The following is a 27,268-nucleotide window of genomic DNA, read 5'->3' on the forward strand; positions in this document are numbered from 1 at the left end:
GTTACCGATTCTCCAAGATTGGTCAGTTGAGTTATTAACTCCTTTATTCTTGCTTGGAGTTGCGCTACCTTTTCATCATTGTTCATCCGAAGATTTGTCAGCTGAGTCCGGAGGATGTCACGCCTTGCTAATTTCGCTTCTGAGGAACTTTCGTGGAGCTCCAGGAATTTTTCCCAGAGGTCTTTAGCGAAATCGTAGCTTTCGATCCGACTTACCTCCTCGGGCGGCAGCACGCTGAGCAGATGGAACTCTGCCTTTCCGTTGGCTACGAAATCAGCTTGCTCCTTCTTCATCCATTGGTATTCTTCTTTGCCTTTTGGAGTTGTAAAACCATATTTCATAGTTATAAGAATATTGAAATATGTTTTAAAAAATACCTCTATTCTTCGCTTCCATGTAGCGAAGTTTTCGTCGAATTTCGAGGGATGAATGCTTGTTCCGGCTATCATCTTGATCTTGATGCTTCAGTCAGCGGTCAGTCTTTCTGAGGCGGTCTGGCTTAAATTCGGGTTTGGATCTTCCGCTCGCTTCGGTGATCTTGGCCATCCGGAATAGGGCTCACCCGAACCCAACTTTCGGCCTTCTCGAGCAGGCTTCTGCTCCGGCTTCTCGTCCCTCGAAATCGTCGCATGCTTCCTTCTCGTCCACCAGCGTACTCATCCGTAGCTCTTCATCCCTCAGACGTACAGAGCCCGTCGGCTCTCTCTCGTGCCGACATTCTCGCTAGCTGCGTCTCTTACTCCCCGAGCAATCTTTCGCTCCGTCTTCTCGTCCCTCAGAACCAACGCACGCTTCCTTCTCGTCTGCCGGGGGTACTCTTCCACGACACCTCGTCCCTCGGACGCATCGAGCCCATCGACTCTCTCCCCATGCCATCCTTCTCGCTAGCCATGTCTTCTGCTCGACTTCCTATGCTCCTATGTTCCTGCACACTTAGACACAGGGATCAAATAACAAGCAGGACCTAATCAAACTCGGTTGATTACATCAAAATAACCACGGGGTCCAACAGTCTACGTAGGTCAATCACCAGGATTTGAGAGTTTAGATCATCCTGACCATGTGTTTAACTAAAAAGAAGCACTATGTAATTTAAAACAATCTCTTAGGGCCTGGTATAAATGATTATCCTCCTATTTGATCTCTAAGGGTTTCAATCAAGGTCGAGTTGATTCAACCTTATTTATAAAAACTCTCAAGATATATTTTTTTATAATCCAAGTATATGTAGATGATATAATTTTTGGATCAATAAATTTAGATTTTTTACAAGAATTCATTACATTAATGGAACAAGAGTTTGAAATGAGCTTAGTAGGTAAGCTAACCTATTTCTTAGGTTTACAAGTTAAACAAACAAATAAAGGAAATTATATTTATCAACAAAAATACACAAAAGAATTATTTAGAAATTTTGAATGGAAAACTCTAAAGAAATAAAAACACCAATGACCACTAACATAACTTTAGATAATGATTCAAATGAAAAATTAGTAGATCTAAAATATTATAGAAGTATCAGAGGTAGTCTATTATACTTAATTGTAAGTCGACCTGATATTTTATTTACAATTAGTATATGCGCTAGATATAAAATGTAACGACCACCCTTCTTACTACTACTATTACTCTCTAAGAGTGACCGTTACTTAACTACTAACTCTACTTAACCGGTATGATTAAAAATCACATGGAAATCCTACCGAAAAATTTCGGCAGAATCTCCCTTGTACCGGTGACCATATTCAACAATACATGCAATATATACTCAGCCACAAGCGGCTGGAACACATATCAATCAACCACGCAGTTAAATAAGTATCAAACACACAAATATCTACTTACTAACCTGAACTCATCCTACATGCAATCTAAACAGAATAATCTCAAATGACATGAACTTAAAATACCACTCAAATGTTTACAATAACTAAAATGCGGAAACTAAAATTAAAACTTCTTTCCTAGTCCCAAGGCTTCCATAGTCCTGGCATCACACATCACCTGTATCTGCAGTAAGAGGAAGTGTAGTCTATAAGCAAAATTTACTTAGTAAGCGCTATCTAACTCACAAAATCTCGATATGCATGAGGATATACTGAAATCTAAAACTGAATTCTCAAAAGGAATTCTACTCATGCTCATCTACTGGTGAAAGAAACATACTGAAAGGCTAAACATGTAAAGTAAATCTAACATGTATAACTACAATGCTCACAAATGGCAAGGACATCATGCTAACTGATATACTAAACATGTATAGCTAATCATGCTCATAAACTAATAAAGAAAGCAAACTAACTGAAATGCTAACCTATAAAGCTAAACATGCTCATCAACTAGCAAATAAATAACATGTAAGAAACTAAACATGTAAAAGCTGCTAGCATAAAAGAAAACTCAGCTTGCTGATTTTAAAGATGAAACTTAATTCATCTGTTCTAAACTTGTCCTTTAATACTTTATAGTTATGGAAAACTTGCTTTACTTGTTCAAAAACTTATACTTATAATATTTCAAAATAATAATCAACTTCTTCTTGGGCCCGGCAACTGTACTTACTATGCGCGCATCCCTAACTAGACCCGAGATAGCTGGTCCCGAATCTAGTAGGATTTGCTAGGTTATCTAAACCTAGGGACCGACTATGGGAGCCCAGCCCAAGGACTACTGAGAGTCCTGCATACTAGGTTATCTAAACCTAGGGACCGACTATGGGAGCCCAGCCCAAGGACTACTGAGAGTCCTGCATACTAGGTTATATAAACCTAGGGACCGACTATGGGAGCCCAGCCCAAGGACTACTGAGAGTCCTGCATACTAGGTTATATAAACCTAGGGACCGACTATGGGAGCCCAGCCCAAGGACTACTGAGAGTCCTGCATACTAGGTTATCTAAACCTAGGGACCGACTATGGGAGCCCAGCCCAGGGACTACTGAAAGTCCAGTACAGTGCCACTGATAAAAGTAAAATACTTGTTATCTTTTAATACTTCTAATATATAATGCCTTGGTATTTTAATAAGCACCTTGTGTGCCAAAATCCCTAAAGTCTTGACTTTGGGATTTACTTAAGGCCTTGGCCTTTTCTTTCTTTTCTTTCTCTTTCTTATACTTTTCTTTATCTTTCTTATAATAGAATGCTTCTTACAAAACTGAAATGTTTAAACAAATTCTAGCACTGAAATGCTTAAACAAAATCTGCATACAAGTTTAAACAGAAATCTGCATATTGAGCTTAACTAAAATCTGCATATTAAGCTTATCTAATATCTGTATACTAAGCTTAACAAAATCTGCATACTAAGCTTATCTAAATTCTGCATGCTATACTTAACAAAATCTGCATACTATGCTTATCTAAGATCTGCATATCATACAAGCTTAACTAAATCTAAAATCTGTTGGAATTAAAACCTATACTACACAACAATTCAAAATTGAACAATTTGAATTAAGTTTCATGGCAACAAAGGAACTTCATTCATTTCCTATAACCAATTTCATGCATAAAGTTAATGAGCTACTGAAGAAGAATTCGTCTCTTGCATAGTAAAACTAGAGAATAGCTTACAGGTATTAGAACTAGCATAGAGAACTTGAACTACAGCAAACTACAATAATTAGTATGAACCTAACAAATCTGATTCATTCTACAGCTTATAAGAAAAATCTGATTTAAAACCAAAACGGTTGCTCACAAAAAATTTGCATTAAAACAAACGAGTGCTTACACATCTGCGTTAACTAAGATAACTGCATATGAAAATTGCATCATAACCCAAGATGATTGCGCACAAAACTGGCATTAGAAACTAAAACGATTGCTTACAAATCTACATTAAAACATACGTGACGGCACAAAGCTGTTCAAACCAAAATGCTACACATAATTCTAAGAGTTAAATGAAAACTAAAATCTGCTCAAGCTTCAATTAAACAAAAATCTGTACGCTGGGATGAATGTTGCAAGGAAAACATAACCCCAAGCTAACAATCCTGTTGACGCAAAAAAGAAACCTAATTTAAACTTGTTCAAAACTTAACTTCTGCCAAGCAGCAGAAGACACAACTAAAACTATCAGTAAGGCTGCTCGTGCTCCTTTAGCACAGATCTAGACCTGCACAGCGAGGTCAACAAGGCTTGCTGGAATTTAAAACAGAAGCCATATAAAACTTGTTCACAGCTTAGACTTATATGAGGCAACTGAAATCCTTTCCTGTTCTTCCTCTGAACTCACGGCAGAAATTTCAAAAGAAGTGAATGCCGTGCTAAACAAAACTTCACAGCATAAATCTAAAATCTATAGAAACCCAAGCCATATACCTAACTAACCAACTAAAATCTGAAGCCAACAGAAGTAATTACATGGCAGCAACCCTACATGCTTCACCTAATCACTTCCTTCCTTTGAAACTCACGGCAACAAACAGATCCAAAAGCTGAAACGCAAGAAAATTCAAGCAAAGCTTCGAAAACCAGGAGAGGAATACAAAATATGCTTCGGAGCTATCTTACTGCAGGTGAGGAAGCTACTTACCCCTTGTTTGCTTGGACTTACAACCGAGAGGAGGAAGGAGGTCTAGGGTTCGGGTGAAGCTTCAAACCTCGAGATTTCAACCCTTCCTCGTGCCCACGAGCTCTCTTCGACTAGGGAACCTCGAATCTGTAAAGACCGGCCGGAAAAAGGCCTTCGCCGGCGCCGGAGAACAAAGCCCTAGCTTTTCTGCGGTTCCGCCGATCACCGTCGCGCGCGTGAGGGAGGAGGAGAAATTTGGTTTCGGCTAAAACCTAAGTTCTCCTTTTAATACTCTCATATTTCTGTTAACTAGTACTACTTAAATATATTTCAATATAGATTTAGTTAAGAAAAGTTCGGCTGGTCTGTTGGTGGGCTGCGTTCTGCTTAAGGCCCGGCGTATTGGTTCGAATCCCGGCTGCAATCTATTTTCTTCCTATTATTTCTTGTTATTAACTTCTATTACTTAAATAAAATTCTTCCTTTACTTAATCAAATAACAATTGCTAGCCCAGTTGGTTAGCCGGCTTTTAACCGAATCAAAGGTTTAGGCTTCGATTCCTCCAGCGCGCACTTTTTATTCCAATTTATTTTAAACATTCTAACTATAGCTTAAATATATTTCACTTCCTAATTTAACAGCAATGACCGCCAGCACAGTTGGTTAGGATGATTTTGACTGAGTCAAAGGTCGCTGTTCCAAATCTCGGCTTGGATATTTTTTTGTCAAAACTTCTTTCGTTTAGTAAAAATACCAAACGACCTCCAAAAATTGCATAAAAATACTCTAAAAATTTCTAAAAATCTCTAGAATTTTTCTATAGCATTTATAAATATTTTTAAGAACTTTTAGAACTCTTAATGAGGAAAATTGGGTCGTTACAATCCCCCATACCTTATAAAAAGTTCGTCCTCGAACTTAGAATAATTCTAGATATCTCTGTCTCATACTGTCCTCACGTTCTTAAGTAATTTCTTCGTACTTCTAGTTCTAAATGACTTTCACTAATGGTACTCTTTGTTCCTTATTCTCTTAACTTCTTGGTCCTCTATTATTCATATCTGATCGTACCCATTAGTGGTCCTTGGAAGACTTGATATCTTCTCTATTCTTTCTAAACATACTTATATATATGAATATAAGAGAACAAAATTTCTATCTTACTAAAGCGCATATAAGCAATTACTCCATACTGCAAATAATAAAGATAGCATAAAAGGAAAACTTAAATACTTTCTTACTTGAAGACGGCAAAGATGGTGCTGATGTGTGATGCTGGAGAATGAGAACTGCTCTGATACCAACTGTAACGACCACCCTTCTTACTACTACTATTACTCTCTAAGAGTGACCGTTACTTAACTACTAACTCTACTTAACCGGTATGATTAAAAATCACATGGAAATCCTACCGAAAAATTTCGGCAAAATCTCCCCAGTACCGGTGACCATATTCAACAATACATGCAATATATACTCAGCCACAAGCGGTTGGAACACATATCAATCAACCACGCAGTTAAATAAGTATCAAACACACAAATATCTACTTACTAACCTGAACTCATCCTACATGCAATCTAAACAAAATAATCTCAAATGACATGAACTTAAAATACCACTCAAATGTTTACAATAACTAAAATGCGAAAACTAAAATTAAAACTTCTTTCCTAGTCCCAAGGCTTCCATAGTCCTGGCATCACACATCCTTCGTACACCTCCTTGTCGCCTTCCTTTCTATATCTTTTCCTTTCCTGTATCTGCAGTAAGAGGAAGTGTAGTCTATAAGCAAAATTTACTTAGTAAGCGCTATCTAACTCACAAAATCTCGATATGCATGAGGATATACTGAAATCTAAAACTGAATTCTCAAAAGGAATTCTACTCATGCTCATCTACTGGTGAAAGAAACATACTGAAAGGCTAAACATGTAAAGTAAATCTAACATGTATAACTACTCATGCTCACAAATGGCAAGGACATCATGCTAACTGATATACTAAACATGTATAGCTAATCATGCTCATAAACTAATAAAGAAAGCAAACTAACTGAAATGCTAACCTATAAAGCTAAACATGCTCATCAACTAGCAAATAAATAACATGTAAGAAACTAAACATGTAAAAGCTGCTAGCATAAAAGAAAACTCAGCTTGCTGATTTTAAAGATGAAACTTAATTCATCTGTTCTAAACTTATCCTTTAATACTTTATAGTTATGGAAAACTTGCTTTACTTGTTCAAAAACTTATACTTATAATATTTCAAAATAATAATCAACTTCTTCTTGGGCCCGACAACTGTACTTACTATGCGCGCATCCCTAACTAGACCCGAGATAGCTGGTCCCGAATCTAGTAGGATTTGCTAGGTTATCTAAACCTAGGGACCGACTATGGGAGCCCAGCCCAAGGACTACTGAGAGTCCTGCATACTAGGTTATCTAAACCTAGGGACCGACTATGGGAGCCCAGCCCAAGGACTACTGAGAGTCCTGCATACTAGGCTATCTAAACCTAGGGACCAAGGACTACTGAGAGTCCTGCATACTAGGTTATCTAAACCTAGGGACCGACAATGGGATCCCAACCCAGGGACTACTAAAAGTCCAGTACAGTGCCACGGATAAAAGTAAAATACTTGTTATCCTTTAATACTTCTAATATATAATGCCTTGGCATTTTAATAAGCACCTTGTGTGCCAAAATTCCTAATGTCTTGACTTTGGGATTTACTTAAGGCCTTGGCCTTTTCTTTCTTTTCTTTCTCTTTCTTATACTTTTCTTTATCTTTCTTATAATAGAATGCTTCTTACAAAACTGAAATGTTTAAACAAATTCTAGCACTGAAATGCTTAAACAAAATCTGCATACAAGTTTAAACAGAAATCTGCATATTGAGCTTAACTAAAATCTGCATATTAAGCTTATCTAATATCTGTATACTAAGCTTAACAAAATCTGCATACTAATCTTATCTAAATTCTGCATGCTATACTTAACAAAATCTGCATACTATGCTTATCTAAGATCTGCATATCATACAAGCTTAACTAAATCTAAAATCTGTTGGAATTAAAACCTATACTACACAACTATTCAAAATTGAATAATTTGAATTAAGTTTCATGGCAACAAAGGAACTTCATTCATTTCCTATAACCAATTTCATGCATAAAGTTAATGAGTTACTGAAGAAGAATTCATCTCTTGCATAGTAAAACTAGAGAATAGCTTACAGGTATTAGAACTAGCATAGAGAACTTGAACTACAGTAAACTACAATAATTAGTATGAACCTAACAAATCTGATTCATTCTACAGCTTATAAGAAAAATCCGATTTAAAACCAAAACGATTGCTCACAAAAAATCTGCATTAAAACAAACGAGTGCTTACACATCTGCGTTAACTAAGATAACTGCATATGAAAACTGCATCATAACCCAAGATGATTGCGCACAAAACTGGCATTAGAAACTAAAACGATTGCTTACAAATCTACATTAAAACATACGTGACGGCACAAAGCTGTTCAAACCAAAATGCTACACATAATTCTAAGAGTTAAATGAAAACTAAAATCTGCTCAAGTTTCAATTAAACAAAAATCTGTACGCTGGGATGAATGTTGCAAGGAAAACATAACCCCAAGCTAACAATCCTGTTGACGCTAAAAAGAAACCTAATTTAAACTTGTTCAAAACTTAACTTCTGCCAAGCAGCAGAAGACACAACTGAAACTATCAGTAAGGCTGCTCGTGCTCCTCTAGCACAGATCTAGACCTGCACAGCGAGGTCAACAAGGCTTGCTGGAATTTAAAACAGAAGTCATATAAAACTTGTTCACAGCTTAGACTTATATGAGGCAACTGAAATCCTTTCCTGTTCTTCCTCTGAACTCACGACAGAAATTTCAAAAGAAGTGAATGCCGTGCTAAACAAAACTTCACAGCATAAATCTAAAATCTGTAGAAACCCAAGCCATATACCTAACTAACCAACTAAAATCTGAAGCCAACAGAAGTAATTACATGGCAGCAACCCTACATGCTTCACCTAATCACTTCCTTCCTTTGAAACTCACGGCAACAAACAGATCCAAAAGCTGAAACACAAGAAAATTCAAGCAAAGCTTCGAAAACCAGGAGAGGAATACAAAATATGCTTCGGAGCTATCTTACTGCAGGTGAGGAAGCTACTTACCCCTTGTTTTCTTGGACTTACAACCGAGAGGAGGAAGGAGGTCTAGGGTTCGGGTGAAGCTTCAAACCTCGAGATTTCAACCCTTCCTCGTGCCCACGAGCTCTCTTCGACTAGGGAACCTCGAATCTGTAAAGACCGGCCGGAAAAAGGCCTTCGCCGGCGCCGGAGAACAAAGCCCTAGCTTTTCTGTGGTTCCGCCGATCACCGTCGCGCGCGTGAGGGAGGAGGAGAAATTTGGTTTCGGCTAAAACCTAAGTTCTCCTTTTAATACTCTCATATTTCTGTTAACTAGTACTACTTAAATATATTTCAATATAGATTTAGTTAAGAAAAGTTCGGCTGGTCTGTTGGTGGGCTGCGTTCTGCTTAAGGCCCAGCGCATTGGTTCGAATCCCGGCTGCAATCTATTTTCTTCCTATTATTTCTTGTTATTAACTTCTATTACTTAAATAAAATTCTTCCTTTACTTAATCAAATAACAATTGCTAGCCCAGTTGGTTAGCCGGCTTTTAACCGAATCAAAGGTTTAGGCTTCGATTCCTCCACCGCGCACTTTTTATTCCAATTTATTTTAAACGTTCTAACTATAGCTTAAATATATTTCACTTCTTAATTTAACAGCAATGACCGCCAGCACAGTTGGTTAGGATGGTTTTGACCGAGTCAAAGGTCGCTGTTTCAAATCTCGGCTTGGATATTTTTTTGTCAAAACTTCTTTCGTTTAGTAAAAATACCAAACGACCTCCAAAAATTACATAAAAATACTCTAAAAATTTCTAAAAATCTCTAGAATTTTTCTATAGCATTTCTAAATATTTTTAAGAACTTTTAGAACTCTTAATGAGGAAAATTGGGTCGTTACATCAAACCTGTGCTATGGAATCTCACTTATCAAACGTAAAAAGAATCTTTAGATACTTAAAAGGCACACCCAATTGAGGAATTTGGTACCCTAGAACAACTAGTTTTAAACTCATTGGTCACTTTAACTCAGATTATGTTGGCTGTAAATTAGATCAAAAAGTACAAGTAATGGATGTCTACTCCTTAGACCATCACATGTTAGCTGGTTTAGTAGAAAATGTAACAATACTGTGTTTCTCTATCTACTACTGACACAAAGTACATAACAATGGAGAATGTGTAGCACAATTACTATGAATGATGTACACCTTAAAAAACTTTAACCTACACTATAAAGATGTAAAAATATTTATTGATAACATTAACTCAATCAATTTAACCAAAACTCCAATGCATCATTCAAGAACTAAATACATTAAAATTAAATATCACTTTAACCAAATCATGTTTCTAAAGGAGATATTAAACTCAACTACATTGAATCTAAGTTAAATCTAGTTGACATCTTTACCAAACTACTCCCCGAATAAGAATTTAGCAATTTAAGCTGACAGTTAGGAATGCGCACAATAGATTAGAACTTAATCTTTTATTTCATTTTTATCTGCAAGCAATTTTAAACTTCTAGGCTACTCATATTTTTTATTTTACTTTAAATCCCCATTTTTCTAGTTTTTTAAAATTTGTTATGGACTTAGCCTAGGTTTTCCCCTAGAAATCATGCACCTATAGACTTTAGGCAGCCTGCATTTCACAAACACACTAGGGTTACCTTTGTATTCAAAACATAGAATGGCATGAGATGCATAGGAGCTTGCCTAAGCTTCATATGCTAAATCAGTGCATCAAAATAAGTCTGGACAAAAAATATAAAAATACAGTAATCAAGTTAAGTAGTCCTTCTTAGTAGATAACTAGTTGGATACATGTACTTAACTTGACTAATCAAGTGAACACCACTATCTTCTGGTGGCTAGTTAGTAGCTAAAGGTTAGATATTTTGTAGGATTGTTGCGCTGGAGGAGGGGGGGTGAATAACGCTCGTGGCATTTTCATATTTTCAAAAATCAGTCAGAGTAAAATGCAGTAGAATAAATAAAGAAAATAAAAACAATGCTAACACTTTTAGTTTTAATTGGTTTGGAGCCTTTGATGACTCCTACTTCAAGGCCCACACTCGTTGAGTGTTTACTTTGAGAAATTCACTATCAATCCGTAGAATTATAAAGACAAGTACAAGTATAATTGCATTAGAGATTAAATGCTATAAATGAAAATTATACCGACGACTTAGAGAGTTGGAGTTTCAAGCTTTAGGTTATCGAAGCAACGTTACAGCTTTGTTGACTTATCTTTTGAGCAGCACGCAATAGAGAGATCATGAGAATTTATTGTACTGAAGTGCTGGTTGAGACCTCCTTTTAAAGTCAAGTTGAACCTAATTCGATTCACTGATCTCGGGATCACTGTTCACGACTTGACTTTTATCGGTCGACCTATCCACCCTGATCGATCTACTAATCCTTCTATATCAGCCCATCTTTCCATCCAGATGCTGTCGCTTTGGATGAGATCTTCGTTTGGTCGACCGAATCCATTGTTTGGTTGACTGATCCCTCTATCCTCGCTGGCTTATCTAGTCTAATCAACTCACTGTTTATCCACTGTTCGATCGACTGAACCTCCCTATTTGATCGACTGATCTCTCGGTCAAAACCTCATCTCCAGTTGAAATTCGATCTTTTTTCTGTTAGGATGTATACTAAAAGCCTAGCTTTTGGTATAAACATTTATCTAGAGATAAGAATCACATTGGTCAAATGTCTACATTTATGATAAATGTAGTTGTTCAATTAATTTATATTGTAGATAACATGGTGTGTGGTGTCACACACAGAGGATCATGTTATCAGTACCTTATAAATTATAAACAGTAGCTCACGACCAAGATGGAAAGGAACAAACCATTGGAAGGTCGTAGTGTAATTAGGTATTAGCTTATCTTAACTATATAATTACACTAGTACACTTAGAGTGTATTGAGTAGGACCATTAGAGGTCGTCTCTTTTATACTGACTTTATAAAGGGACAAAGACCTCAGTTATTATGGAAGTGTGTGCTCTTAATCCTAATATAATAACAAGCACATATATTTGATATTTATTTCTTTAATTTATCAATGGGTGAGATTTAGTTCGATAAATCAATAAGCCCGATAAGTTGGGAAATGATATCACTTATAGTGTGCATTGTTGATTATAAAAGGAAACTGTGTCCTAGTAATCTAGGTTGATAATGTCCCCAAGAGGAGCTCATAAGGATTGTCATGTTAAACCCTGCAGGTGGACTTAGTCCGACATGACGATGAAGTTGAGTGGTACTACTCTTGGAGTTAGATATTAATTAAGTGAGTTGTCAGTAACTTACTTAATTAGTGGACATTTATTATCTTAAACACAGAGAGACTAACACACTCATAATAAGAAGGAGCCCAAAATGTAATTTGGGATTTGTGCGGTAGTTCAATAATAGTTCTCTAGTGGAATGAATTATTATTGATAAAATTAAGTTGTGTGTTCGGGGCGAACACGGGATGCTTAATTTCATCGGGAGACCAAAATCAATTCTTCCTCTCGGTCCCTATCGTAGCCTCTTGTATATAGAGATTTATACCCACCACATACTGTAACGACCCGCATTCTACTAATTAAGCTGTAAGCCCGGACCATCATATTATGCTGTGCTAAGCTATATCCATGACCACTCTGATAGTCTAGGTGCGGAAGCTGTACTCATTAAAACTTTGCTAAACTATTATCATTTCTTGATTCTATATATGCTAAGGGGTGTAATCTAAACTATTCATGTCATATATTACATGCCCCGTGGTCAAGGAACTGAACTAAGGGGTTTCTTGCTGATATCAGGCCTCCCAATCGATCCACGGATCGATTGGAATGGCCTGATCGATCCATTGATCGATCCAGGTGGCTACTGTATACGGAACTTAGGATGGATCAATCCAGTGATCGATTCAGCACGCTACTGTGCCCGGGGCAATATTATGGATCGATCGGCTGATCGATCCAGACTGGCCAATCGATCTAGTGATCGATCCCAGGGCTTCCTGTTTGCGACGGAAGGCATCCGGATCGATCGGCTGATCGATCCAGAAGCTTACTGTTCGCGGTACGAACTTCTCAATCGATCGGCTGATCGATTGAGAAGCCTCCAATCGATCGGCCGATCGATTGGGGTTTCTGATTTCGTATAGAAGTCTGATTTCAGCACTGCTTCGTGCCTCAATCACACCTACAAGTTCTAAAATGACTAGGACACAATCTAGCATCACATAACTAATGTTCTAAGCATGGTAAGGTGCATAATCTACTAGTTCATAGCATTTAACATACCGAAATAAGGAAAGTAACAACTTAATAAAATGCTAAAGTTTCAGATTTATTTCTAGTTTCTCCAAGGTCTTTATTCCAAGTTCCATCCACACACATCTTCATCGCATTGCCCTCCAGCCCCCGCTAGTCCATCTTTCCCTTGCCTTTATCTGCAGTATAAGGAAAGAGTATCTGTAAGCTTTATGCTTAGTAAGAAACCATCTACCTCACAAAACATGCATACGATGTGAATTATGTTTTTAAAACATGTTATTTGAAATACATTCTAAATATGCTAAGCATGGCATGACATACAACACATAGAAGCAAAACTGATCATGGCAATAAAGCCAATTATAAACTATCATGTAGTATCCACAGAAAGCTAAACTGATACTAAAGCTGAGCTAAGCTAATACTGATATGATGCTAAAGCCGAACTGAACTCACATGACTAATTTGTGATATTTGAAAACTATATTCATAAGTAGATTAAAATAATAATCAAGCTGTTGTTGGGCCCGGTAACTGTACTTGTTGTGCGCGCATCCCTAACTAAACCCGGGGTTGTAAATTCCGAATCTAGTAGGGTTTACTAGGTTAGCTGAACCTAGGGACGACTGTGGGAGCCCAACCCAATGGATATCTAATCCAGTACAGTGCCACTGAGAAAAATAAAGTACTGAACATAAGCTAATAGTTCTTGTCTTGCTTTTACTAGGTTGTCTAGACCCAGAACTAGGTTGTCTAAACCTAGAGGCGACTGTGGGAGCCCACCCATTGGACATCTAGTCCGGTAATAGCTGTAGCAAGACTAAATGAGCTATCAAAATGCTTCTATTGCATTTATCTACGCTAATAAAATGCCTAAGTTGCATTTTAACCGTGCTAACAATTTATTCGAACACTTGGTATGCGCTAGTTCACATCTTTTGTGCCGAAAGTCTACATACTACTGAACTGAAGCTTAAAATTCGTACGAAAGCTACTTATACTGCAGGTGAGGGGTTCCTTACCTCCTATGCTGGTTTTCTTACGATTCTAATCGCTAGATTTCCGGTGGAGACGATCTTCTTGACGATTCTCTCGCGTCTATGTATTCCTCTCGCGAAGGGAAGCGTCCTCGTGTCGGAGTCATCGCCGGAAGGTGCTCTGGGTAGCCTAGGGGCGGAACCCTAGCCTTTGCTTGGTGCGCCGAGAGAAGGAAGAGGGAAAGTGGGCGGCGGTGAGGGTTTGAGGGAGAGGAGAGTTACGTTAAAAAAAATAACTCTTCACTTATTAATTCCCTATTTATATTAAGTGGTTAATTCACCCAACTCAAATATAAATATAATTATTTCCCTTTCCTTTCAGCACGGCCCTGCTGGGTTCACTTGGTTTACTAAAGCTATCTATAAGTCATAGGGTTCGCTAGGTCTCGGGTTCAATTCCCGCGTAGGCTATTTTCATTTTCTATTTATTTTTGCTACTTCCGCTATTCTAAAAATTCCATAAAAATATCCTAAAATTCTAGAAAAATACTAGGATATTTCTAATAATTATTTTGAGAATTTTCGGGTGTTACAATTTTCCATACCTTATAAAAATTTCGTCTTTGAACTTAGAATAACTCTGGGTACTTCTGTCTCATGCTAGCTTCTGTCTCCCATGTTGCCTCTTCTGCCGTGTGATTTTGCCAAATGACTTTTACTATTGGTACCTCCTTGTTCCACAATTTCTTAACTGCTCGATCTACTATCTGAGTAGGCCGACTGTCATAGCTGAGGTCTTCGCGGACTTGTACTTGCTAGAGCTCAATCAATTGGGTGGCATCTGGGATATGCTTCTTCAGCATAGAGACATGAAATACATTATGAACAGCTGACATTTCCGGGGGTAGCTCTAGCTCATATGCTACCTTGCCAACTCTTCTAGTGATAAGGTATGATCCCACATATCTGGGACTTAGTTTGCCCTTCTTCCCAAAACGCATTACTCCCTTCATGGGAGCCACTCTGAGGAACACTGAATCCCCAACTGAAAACTCTAAGGGTCTGCGCCATGTATCAGCATAGCTCTTCTGGCGGCTCTGAGCTGTCTCTATCCTCTGGCGGATCTGCTGTATAGCTGCTGTGGTGTCTGCTACTAGATCTGTCTGAAGATCTAGTTCTTTCTGTTCACCACTCTCATACCAGCAGATTGGAGATCTACACCTCCGCCCGTAGAGAGCCTCGTAAGGTGCCATACCGATAGTGGCCTGATAGCTATTGTTGTATGCAAACTCTGCTAAGCTCAGATATTTGCACCAACTTCCCTTGAAGTCTAGGGCACATGCTCGGAGCATATCTTCGAGTACCTGATTTACTCGCTCCGTCTGTCCATCTGTCTGAGGATGGAAGACGGTGCTGAACTTTAACTTCGTGCCCAACGCTGACTGTACACACTCCCAGAAGTGTGATGTGAATCTGCTGTTTCTGTCTGATATAATGGTTCGTGGGACTCCATGTAGTCTAACGATCTCCTTGAGATACAACTGTGCTAGCTGTTCCATGGAGTAGGATATCCTGATAGCTAAGAAGTGGGCTGATTTAGTCAACCTGTCGACTATTACCCAGATGGTATCAAAACCATTCGTGGTTCTGGGTAATCCCACTATGAAATCCATAGAAATGTCTTCCCACTTCCATTCTGGGATCTAGATAGGCTGCAGAACTCCTCCTGGTCTCTGATGTTCTGCCTTGACTCTCTGGCAAGTCAGACAGGTGCTAACGTATCTAGCGATGTCTCTTTTCATCCCGGGCCACCAAAAATGTTTCTTCAAGTCCTGGTACATCTTGGTGGAGCCTGGATGCATCGCATAAGGAGTCCTGTGAGCCTCATCTAAAATCTTCCTCTTTAGTTCCTCCTGATCTGGAACACAGAGTCTGTCACCGAAATACACTGCTCCACTGTTAGCCATTCTGAACTCTACACCTTCTGATTCTGCTATCCCTTTCTTAATTTTCTGAATTTCAGGATCATGTTCCTGAGCTGCCTAGATATCACCAAGTAGGGTAGATGCTAAGGTCATAGTAGAGAGTTGTCCCACTATAAGTTCGAGACCAAAATCTGTGATCTCCTTCTGTAGGGGCGGTGACATGGCTGCTAGGGAAAGTAAGGTAGCATCGGACTTCCTGCTAAGTGCGTCTGCCACCTTATTGGCTTTTCCTGGGTGGTAGAGGATGTCTATGTCATAATCCTTGACCAGCTCAAGCCATCTACGCTGTCGCATATTTAGATCCTTCTGAGTGAAGAAGTACTTCAAACTCTGATGATCTGTATACACTCTGCACTGAGCTCCATATAAGTAATGTCTCCAAATTTTGAGAGCGAACATAATTGCTGCAAGCTCAAGGTCATGAGTAGGATAGTTCCTCTCATAGTCTTTGAGTTGTCTGGAAGCATAGGCGATCACCTTGCCATTTTGCATCAGCACTGCTCCTAGTCCCAACTTAGAGGCATCACTATAAATATCAAAGCTATCTGTGTTTTCTGGTAGAGCCAGAATAGGTGCACTGGTCAATCTCCTCTTTAGCTCGCTGAAGCTGTTCTCACAGTCCTCTGTCCACTGAAATTTTCTGTTCTTTCTGGTAAGAGCTGTCAGTGGGGAAGCTATCCTGGAGAAGTCCTCTACGAATTTTCTGTAATAACCTGCTAATCCCAGAAAGCTTCTGATTTCATTGGCGTTCTTGGGTTTTTTCCAATTACTCATAGCTTCTATCTTACTGGGATCTACCATAATACCATCCTTTGAGATGATATGACCCAGGAAGGACACCTGATCTAACTAAAATTCACATTTCGTGAACTTGGCGTACAGCTGGTTCTGCTGAAGGGTCTGCAATACTATTTTCAGATGCTCTGCGTGTTCTTCCTGAGTTCCTGAATAGATAAGAATGTCATCGATAAACACAATAACAAATTTATCTAGGTAATCCCTGAATACCCTGTTCATGAGGTCCATGAAAGTAGCTGGAGCATTTGTCACGCCAAAGGGCATGACTACGAACTCGTAGTGTCCGTATCTAGTCCTGAATGCTGTCTTGGGTATATCTCCTTCTTTAACTTTCACTTGATGGTAACCTGATCTAAGGTCTATTTTAGAGAACACTGCTGCTCCCTTTAGCTGATCGAACAGGTCATCTATTCTGGGAAGAGGATACCTGTTCTTGATGGTGACTTGGTTCAGTGCCCTGTAGTCTATGCATAAGCGCATGCTCCCGTCCTTCTTCTTCACGAACAATACAGGCGCTCCCCATGGTGAGTGACTAGGACGTATGAAGCCCTTGTCAAGCAGCTCCTGTAATTGCCCATGAAGTTCCTTTAGTTCTGCTGGAGCCATGCGGTAGGGCGCTTTGGAGATAGGATTTGTACTGGGAATGAGTTCTATCTCAAATTCAATCTCCCTGTCTGGTGCTAGTCCTGGTAACTCCTCAGGGAAGACTGCCGGGTAGTCACATACTACTCAGACCTCTGCTAGCTGTTGGTCCTTGTCCTGACTGACATTGACTACATCCGCTAAAAATCCCGTACATCCTGAATCCATTAACCTCTGTGCTTTTAGAGCTGAGAGAAACTTCTTGGCCTTTCTCTTTGGTTCCCCGATATACTCGAACTGTACCTCTGCCTCCGGTTGGAATACGACTTTCTGTTTACGGCACTCTATAGAGGCACCGTATCTGATCAGGAAGTCCATTCCAAAAATTACATCGTAATTAGTCATATTTAGCACTATCAGATCACAAAAGAGTTCTCTGTCTGCTATAATGACTGGCACCGCTCTGAGCCAGTGCGTGGATGCCATAATTTCTCCTGAAGGTAAGGTCGTCAGAAACTGACTACTGAGTACCTCTGGAGGTATCACTAACTTCTCGGCAAATGCCCTGGATATATAAGAATGGGTTGCCCCAGTATCGAATAAGACAGTTGTACTTTGCTGTAAAATACTGATCTAACCTGAAACAACTGTCGAGGCATTTGCTACGTCCTCTCTGGTGAGTGAGTAGATCCTTGCATTCGTCATAGCTGGAGGGGCTTCTAGTCTGCCCTGGCTGATGTGTGGACCATCTAACACGGCCTGCATCTGATGTAGCTGTGCTGGCTGTCCTCCATACTGTATCGGCTGTGGTTGAGGAAGACTTGTCTTGTTCGGGCATTGCTTAGCCATATGCCCTTCCTGTCCACATTCAAAGCATCCTCGTGTGCCCTTGCGACAAACTCCTGGGTGGAATTTCCCACAAGTAGCACATTTGGGATAACTAAGCTGTTTGCTGGCTGGTCCTCCTTTCGGGTAACTCCCTGGTTTGCGATTGTTGCTGGAGTTCCCTTTCCAGTTAGAGCTGTGGCCCTGTTGTTTCTGAGTACCTGAGCCTCCTTGCCCTTTGGACTCTGAGAGGACTTGCTTCTGCTGCTTAATATTGTTCTGATAGTGCTCAGTGGTCAAAGCACTGCTGACTAGTTCTTTGGTGGTTTGCGGCCTATGGACGCCGCCAGCCACATTCATTGCTATTTCCGGCATCAGCATCTTGAGCATCAACCAGACTCGTTCTTTTTCTGTGCTGACTAGCTCAGGGCATAGACGAGCTAATCTGTTGAATTTCTTCACGGCTTCCTCCACTGAAAGGTTGCCCTGGCAAAACTCAGTGAACTCGTCGTAGTGGCGGTTTGAGACCCGCATGTGAAAGAACTCCTCGAAGAATTCTTTCTCGAAGTCAGCCCATGTCATCTGATTCACTGGGCGCTTCGCTCTAATTCTCTCCCACCACATACGTACATCTCCTGTCAAGCAGAAAGAGGCGCACTTCACCTTCTCCTGTTCTGGCCAGTCTAGAAGCTCCATCATACTCTCCAGTGTTTTGAACCAGGCTTGAGCGTCCCATGGTTCACTAGTGCCTGAGAAATTCTCTGGCTTGACTCTCTGCCACTAGATTAGATAGGCTTCTCTTCTTGCCTCCGTTGCTGGGGCTACTGGTGCTGTAGGCTGGACTGGTGGAACCTCTAAGACTACTGGCGTTGCTAAGTTTGGTTCCGGGGTGACTGTGGGAGTATTCTGCTGATTAGCCTTTAAGGTGGCTATCTCCTGTTGTTGTTCAACTAATTGCTGCTGTAACTGAGCCACTAATGCTGTAAGGTCTGGAGGAGGCACTGAACTGCCTGCCTCATGCTGGGGCTCAGTAGCTGGTGCCCTTCTAGCTGGGCGCCCTCGTGCCATTCTAGAGACATAGAGGACATACATAACTAATACAATCATACTTGCATAACTACTATTATCATGTTTAGGTACTATCATAAATAACATGCTTCATTTATCTCTAACATGAAAAAAAGAATTATAAACAAAGTGAGAGGTATTCTTACTTGGAAGCTGCAGGTTCAATGCTGATGTGTGTGTAGGAAGTATGGGAATTGCTCTGGTACCACTCTGTAACGACCCCGCCTTCTACTAATTAAGCTGTAAGGCTGGACCGTCACATTATGCTGTGCTAAGCTATATCCATGACCACTCTGATAGTCTAGGTGTGGAAGCTGTACTCATTAAAACTTTGCTAAACTATTATCATTTCTTGATTCTATATGTGCTAAGGGGTGTAATCTAAACTATTCATGTCATATATTACATGCCCCGTGGTCAAGGAACTGAACTAAGGGGTTTCTTGCTGATATCAGGGCTCCCAATCGATCCACGGATCGATTGGAATGGCCTGATCGATCCATTGATCGATTGGAATGGCCTGATCGATCCATTGATCGATCCAGGTGGCTACTGTATACGGAACTTAGGATGGATCGATCCAGTGATCGATTCAGCACGCTACTGTGCCCGGGGCAATATTCTGGATCGATCGGCTGATCGATCCAGATTGGCCAATCGATCCAGTGATCGATCCCAGGGCCTCCTGTTCGCGACGGAAGGCATCCGGATCGATCGGCTGATCGATCCAGGAGCTTACTGTTCGCGGTACGAACTTCTCAATCGATCGGCTGATCGATTGAGAAGCCTCCAATCAATCGACCGATCGATTGGGGTTTCTGATTTCGTACAGAAGTCTGATTTCAGCACTACTTCGTGCCTCAATCACACCTACAAGTTCTAAAATGACTAGGACACAATCTAGCATCACATAACTAATGTTCTAAATATGGTAAGGTGCATAATCTATTAGTTCATAGCATTTAACATACCGAAATAAGGAAAGTAACAACTTAATAAAATGCTAAAGTTTCAGATTTATTTCTCGTTTCTCCAAGGTCTTTATTCCAAGTTCCATCTACACACATCTTCATCGCATTGCCCTCCAGCCCCCGCTAGTCCATCTTTCCCTTGCCTTTATCTGCAGTATAAGGAAAGAGTATCTGTAAGCTTTATGCTTAGTAAGAAACCATCTACCTCACAAAACATGCATACGATGCGAATTATGTTTTTAAAACATGCTATTTGAAATACATTCTGAATATGCTAAGCATGGCATGACATACAACACATAGAAGCAAAACTGATCATGGCAATAAAGCTAATTATAAACTATCATGTAGTATCCACAGAAAGCTAAACTGATACTAAAGCTGAGCTAAGCTAATACTGATATGATGCTAAAGCTGAACTGAACTCAAATGACTAATTTGTGATATTTGAAAACTATATTCATAAGTAGATTAAAATAATAATCAAGCTGCTGTTGGGCCCGACAACTGTACTTGTTGTGCGCGCATCCCTAACTAAACCCGGGGTTGCAAATTCCAAATCTAGTAGGGTTTACTAGGTTAGCTGAACCTAGGGACGACTGTGGGAGCCCAACCCAATGGATATCTAATCCAGTACAGTGCCACTGAGAAAAATAAAATACTGAACATAAGCTAATAGTTCTTGTCTTGCTTTTACTAGGTTGTCTAGACCCAGAACTAGGTTGTCTAAACCTAGAGGCGACTGTGGGAGCCCACCCATTGGACATCTAGTCCGGTAATAGCTGTAGCAAGACTAAATGAGCTATCAAAATGCTTCTATTGCATTTATCTACGCTAATAAAATGCCTAAGTTGCATTTTAACCGTGCTAACAATTTATTCGAACACTTGGTATGCGCTAGTTCGCATCCTTTGTGCCGAAAGTCTACATACTACTGAACTGAAGCTTAAAATTCGTACGGAAGCTACTTATACTGCAGGTGAGGGGTTCCTTACCTCCTGTGCTGGTTTTCTTACGATTCTAATCGCTAGATTTCCGGTGGAGACGATCTTCTTGACGATTCTCTCGCGTCTATGTATTCCTCTCGCGAAGGGAAGCGTCCTCGTGTCGGAGTCGTCGCCGGAAGGTGCTCCGGGTAGCCTAGGGGCGGAACCCTAGCCTTTGCTTGGTGCGCCGAGAGAAGAAAAAGGGAAAGTGGGCGGCGGTGAGGGTTTGAGGGAGAGGAGAGTTACGTTAAAAAAAATAACTCTTCACTTATTAATTCCCTATTTATATTAAGTGGTTAATTCACCCAACTCAAATATAAATATAATTGTTTCCCTTTCCTTTCAGCACGGCCCTGCTGGGTTCACTTGGTTTACTAAAGCTATTTATAAGTCATAGGGTTCGCTAGGTCTCGGGTTCAATTCCCGCGTAGGCTATTTTCATTTTCTATTTATTTTTGCTACTTCCGCTATTCTAAAAATTCCATAAAAATATCCTAAAATTCCAGAAAAATACTAGGATATTTCTAATAATTATTTTGAGAATTTTCGGGTGTTACACGGGATGCTTAATTTCATCGGGAGACCAAAACCAATTCTTCCTCTCGGTCCCTATCGTAGCCTCTTGTATATAGAGATTTATACCCACCACATACCCACCTTCTTACTCATCCAATGGGGCTGGCCAAGCTAGCTTGGAACCCAAGCTAGGGCCGGCCAAGACCAAGTGGATGAGCCAAGTTGGTGGCCGGCCAAAGCTTGGGTCCCAAGCTTAGGTGGCCGACCACTAGAATATTAAAAAGGATTTTTATTAAAATTATTTCTTATGTGGATATCATGTTTTTAAAAGAGAGTTTAAAAATTAAAAATTTCCTTTTATAGCTTTCTACAAAAAAATTAAGAGAAGAGATTAATATCTTTCCTTATTTGTAGATTAAAAAGGATGGTTTTAATTTTTGGTAAAAACTTTCCTTATTTGTAAATCATCTACATGTTTAAAAGAAAGTTTAAAATTTGAAATCTTTCCTTATTTGTTGATTAAAAGGTGGATTTTAAATTTTAAGAAAACTTTCCTTTTTAACCATGTTCATGATTTAAAAGAGAGTTTAAAAATTAAATATTCTCTTTTATAAGTTTTTACAAGAGATTAAGAAAAGATTTGATATCTTTCCTTATTTGTAGATTAAAAGAGATTTTAATTTTTAGAGATAACTTTCTTTTTATCCACATGTTTAAAAGAAAGATTTTAATTTATTAAATTTCCTTTTTATAAACCAATCATGAAGGGATAAAAATTATTAGAGAAATTTTATTTTTAAAATTTCCAGAAACAAATTAGGAAGGTTTTAATTATTGATTGAATTAAATTTCCTTTACTTAGATTATTGTGGCCGGCCATGCTGATTAATAAAAGAGAAATTGATTTTATATCAATTAAATTTATTTTTCATGGCAAAGGAATTAAGGAAGTTTTTATTAAAATTTCCTTATTTGTCAAGACCAAGGATTATAAAAGAGGGGGTAGAGGTGCCTTCATGACAAGAACTCTATTCTATTTTTCTCCCTCTTTTCCATCCTTGGTGTGGCCGGCCATCCTCTCCTCCTCTCTTCTCTTTGATGGCCGAACCTCATCCTTCTTGTGGAGATTCATATGGTGGCCGGATCAAGTTTAGAGAAGAAGAAGAAGAAGGAGAGAAAGAAAGCTTTGTTTCTAGCATCCCTTGGAGCATGGTGGTGGTGGCCGAACCTCTTCATCCTAGGAGAAGTTTTGATGGCCGAAACTTGCAAGGAAGAAGAAGGTGCTTGGTGGTTCTCGTCTCGGAAGATCATTGCCCACACAACGTCCGAGATTAGAAGAGGAATACGGTAGAAGATCAAGAGGTCATTAAAAGTTCACAAAGGAAGGTATAACTAATATATTTTTCCGCATCATGTTAGTTTTATCTCCATGTAAAAATACCAAATACAAGAGGCATGCGATTCTAGTATTTCGAATTTGTTTTCGATGTTGTGTTCTTTTGTTTTTCTTTTCCTTGTGATTTGATTGTTCTTTTCGGTTGACCTAAAGTTATTTAAGGAAATTAAATATTAGCTTTCCTTAAAAGGCTTTGTCTAGGCGGTGGTGGTTGTTCCCATATCCAAGAAGGCCATGTGCCTCGCCATGCAGTCCTGGAAGCCAATTTTGGAAATTAATATTTAATAGAATTAATAACCTAGGTGATTTGGATCAAAAGTGTTAAGTTCCGCAGGAGATCCAAGTCTAAACCTAAAAGAACAAATAAATTAAATTTTGGATCAAACGTGTTAAGTTCCGTAGGCGATCCAAGTTTAATTTAAAAGAACACATGGTAGCTAGGAAAAGGTTCAGACCTTTGTACAAAATTTTTGTATAGTGGAACCATTAGGCTTTCCGAGTAGCAACCAACAATTGGTATCAGAGCTAGGGTTTTGCCTCTGTGTATTTGGTATTAGTTTAATTATGCACATGTCATACATAATTTAGGCAGGATAATAGTAGGATGTGCTAACTTTGTTGGATGCAGGATCCAACTATTATGACTTATAGATATTGTGTGTGTGATTGGACCCTTGGACATGTCAAGGGCATTTTATTGTGTGTGCATGATTGTATTATAAAATACAGCAGGAGCTGTATTTAGTTTTATTAGGATTTTATTTTTTTATCTAGATACATGTACATTCCTTCGAGGAATATAGGATCGAAAAATGTAAAATTCTATTTATGTCGCGGATCGAATCTTGCAAAGCGTGGAACCTTTTGAGGATCAGAGGCGCAGCGGAACAAGGAGCAAGATGGATGCGACAACTAGACCCAGTGGCGGTGGCCAAAGATGGCAGCAGCTAGGGATGGCGACACACGGAGGACAGCAATAGATAAAAGCCATAATAGTTGAAAATTAGTTTTTCTATTTATTGCTTTTTATGTTGTGCTGTGTATGCTTGTTAGTATGCATGTTAAGTAGGCTAGCATAGTCAAAATTCCTCACTTTAAATAACTAAGTGGGAGAGGGATTTATTTTTAAATAAATTCCACGGTCTCTATTACTGGTTTATAAGTGATGCAACAAACTTGCGCGTTGGCTCTGAGTGCCTTCCTCCATATCGGATGAGCTTGTTTGCGGATCACTAGATTAAACTTCCATTTTGGATGACTATAGGAAGTTAATTAAGTGCGTGTGATCTTCCCCATCAGAAGGGGCACAATCTTATTAATGGACTTAGTGTCAAGTAATGGTATACACTTAGGCACGTCTAATAGTATCCTCCCCATCGGAGTCACTGCTATTATTTGTGTGACCGAAGAAAACCAACTATTAATTTGTCAAATAAATAGGTTGACAAGATAATAAAATTAAAAACCCCTCTTACAAATGTTTGATTTTGTATACGTCCACACTATCGTGGCATACAAAATTCACGGTGTTTGAGGTAATTTTTTTTGTCATAAAGATTTATTGACAAGATAATTAATGGGTAAAACCCTCCTCTTACAAATGTTTAAATTTTGTATACGTCCACACTATCGTGGCATGCAAAATTCACGATGTTTGAGGTGTTGGTGAATTTAAATAATATTGTTTGAGGAATCAATGTTATTTTAAATTCAAAAGTTTTGACCAAATATTTGATCAAAGACAGATCAACTATTAATTTTATTCGTCATAAAGTAAAGTTGATGAGATAATAAAATTAATGGATAAAATCTCCTCTTTGATTTTATATACGTCCACACTATCGTGGCATACAAAATTCATGGGAATTTTAAGGAGTTGATCTTGACCAAATATTTTTGACTCTTAGGATTTAAAATGTTTGTCAATCCCCTAGTTGTTATACTATAGAAAAGACTTAGTAGTCCTAATTGTAATAGGACTTGGACATTAAGGTAGACTGTCTTCTTAGAATTAAGAACAAGATAGATGTATTTTATTCATACATGTTTAGTGGTTTTATCTACCGGTACCTGGTGTGTAGATACAAGAGCCACTGAGCATGTCTGCAATTCATTGCAGGGGTTCCAAGAAACCCGATAACTATATGAAAGGTAAATCACCGTCTACATGGGCACTACTGCAAAAAGTGGTAGCTATTGCAGTGGGAGATGCTTATCCTCTGATAGGAATAAAATATGGATTATTAGAAATTGTCTTTACGTACTAAGTTTAGAAAGAACCTGATTTCAGTTTCTAAACTATTATAGAATAGATATTGTGTCTATTTTGATAACAAAGCTGTTATCAAGAAAAATAGAGAAGTTATCTATTCTGGTATGTTGGTTGACAATTTATAATCCAATAACTCCCACGATGCAATAAATGGAAATTATAACACATCTTCTAACTTTAATAAGAGAAAGCAACCTTCAAAAATGAACCATTTATATCTTTGGCATCTAAGGCTAGGTTATATTAACTTGAGTAGGATTCATTGGTAGCTGATGAACTTTAGGGTTCATTAGTATTGGAAATCTTTCCAACCTGCGAGTCTTACTTGGAAGGAAAAATAACCAAGAAGCTTTTAAGTCTAAGGGGTATGGAGCCAAAGATATGTTGGAATTGGTTCATTCTGATTTGTGTGATCCTATGACTATCCAGACAAGAGGTAGTATCGAATATTTCGTCTATTTTATAGATAACTATTCAAGATACAAATACATTTACTTGATGTGCCGCAAGACTAAGTGCTTTGATTAGTTCAAAGAGTAGTGATGTGGAGAAATATTAAAGTAAAAGTATCAAGTCACTATGGTAAGATCGTAGTGGCAAGTACCTCTTGGGATAATTTAGGAGTCACTTATCAGAAGTCGGGACTCAATCCCAACTAACTGCACCTAGTACACCCCAACAGAATGGTGTAGTAGAAAGAAGGTATAAGACTCTTATGGAAATAAGTAGATTGATGATTACCAAATTCGTTTTAAGGATATACACTAGAAACAGAAATGAACATAATACCTTCTAAAGTCAGAACTCTCTACTCCCATAGAATTACAGAATGGGCGTAAGCCTAGTCTGAAGCATATTCGGATTTGGGCGGTCTAGCACATGAGAGACACTGATAAAGTTGGACAAGAATTCACTTGTTTATGGGTTATCCTAGAGAAATGAAAGTAGGTTTATAGTCTTAAAAATCAAAAGGTCATTGCTAGCATCAATGACCGATTTTTAGAAAAAGAACTATGTAATAAACCACGTGCCCATAAGTAAATTTGTTCTTAAGGACATGTCTAATCTAATACCAACTGTACAAGATGAAATATTACAAGAAACTGCAACACGTATCATAAATGATACACAATTACAGACAGTAGCTCATCGTAGTGGGAGGGTTGTCAAGCAAACCTAAAAGATTCATGTTTTGGGAGAGTTTTTGGACTTAATCCCAAATGAACATGAGCCTGATCCCGGACATATGATGAAGCACTCCAAGATAAAGATGCAACATCTTAGCAAAGTGCAATGAATACAGAATTAGAATATATGTATTCTAATAAAATCTGGAAGCTTGTAGAACCACCAGATGGTGTAAAAGCCATTGGGTGAAAATAGGTCTACAATAGGAAAAGATGGATAGACAGGAAGGTGGAAACTTTCAAAGCAAGGCTTGATGAAAAAGAAACTTTTTCACTAGTAGTCATGCTTAAGTCTATCCGGATTCTTTTATCTATTTAGCAAGTGGATGTCAAGACAGTATTCCTTAATGGAAGTCTTGAAGAAAGCATCCATATAAAGCAACCAGAAGGGTTCATTACAAAGGGCAAAGAGCATCTTGTGTGCAAGCTCAATCAGTCTATGGACTGAGGCAAAGCTTCAAGGTCTTGGAACATCCGGTTTATCAAAGTAATCCAGACCTAAGAATTTATTTAGTAACCGGATAAGTCTTGTGTATACAAAAAGTATGATGGAAACGTGGTGGTATTTCTTGTACTATATGTAGATAATTTTTTTTGTAGTTGGAAATAATATCAAAATGTTGTCAGAAGTAAGGGTATGGTTGTCCAAATAATTCGATATGAAAGACTTGGGAGAATGTATATATTCTTGGGATCAAAGTAATAAGGGATCACAAGAAA

This window comes from Zingiber officinale, chromosome 2A (genome assembly GCF_018446385.1).
Source record: "Zingiber officinale cultivar Zhangliang chromosome 2A, Zo_v1.1, whole genome shotgun sequence".
Taxonomy (NCBI): Eukaryota; Viridiplantae; Streptophyta; class Magnoliopsida; order Zingiberales; family Zingiberaceae; genus Zingiber; species Zingiber officinale.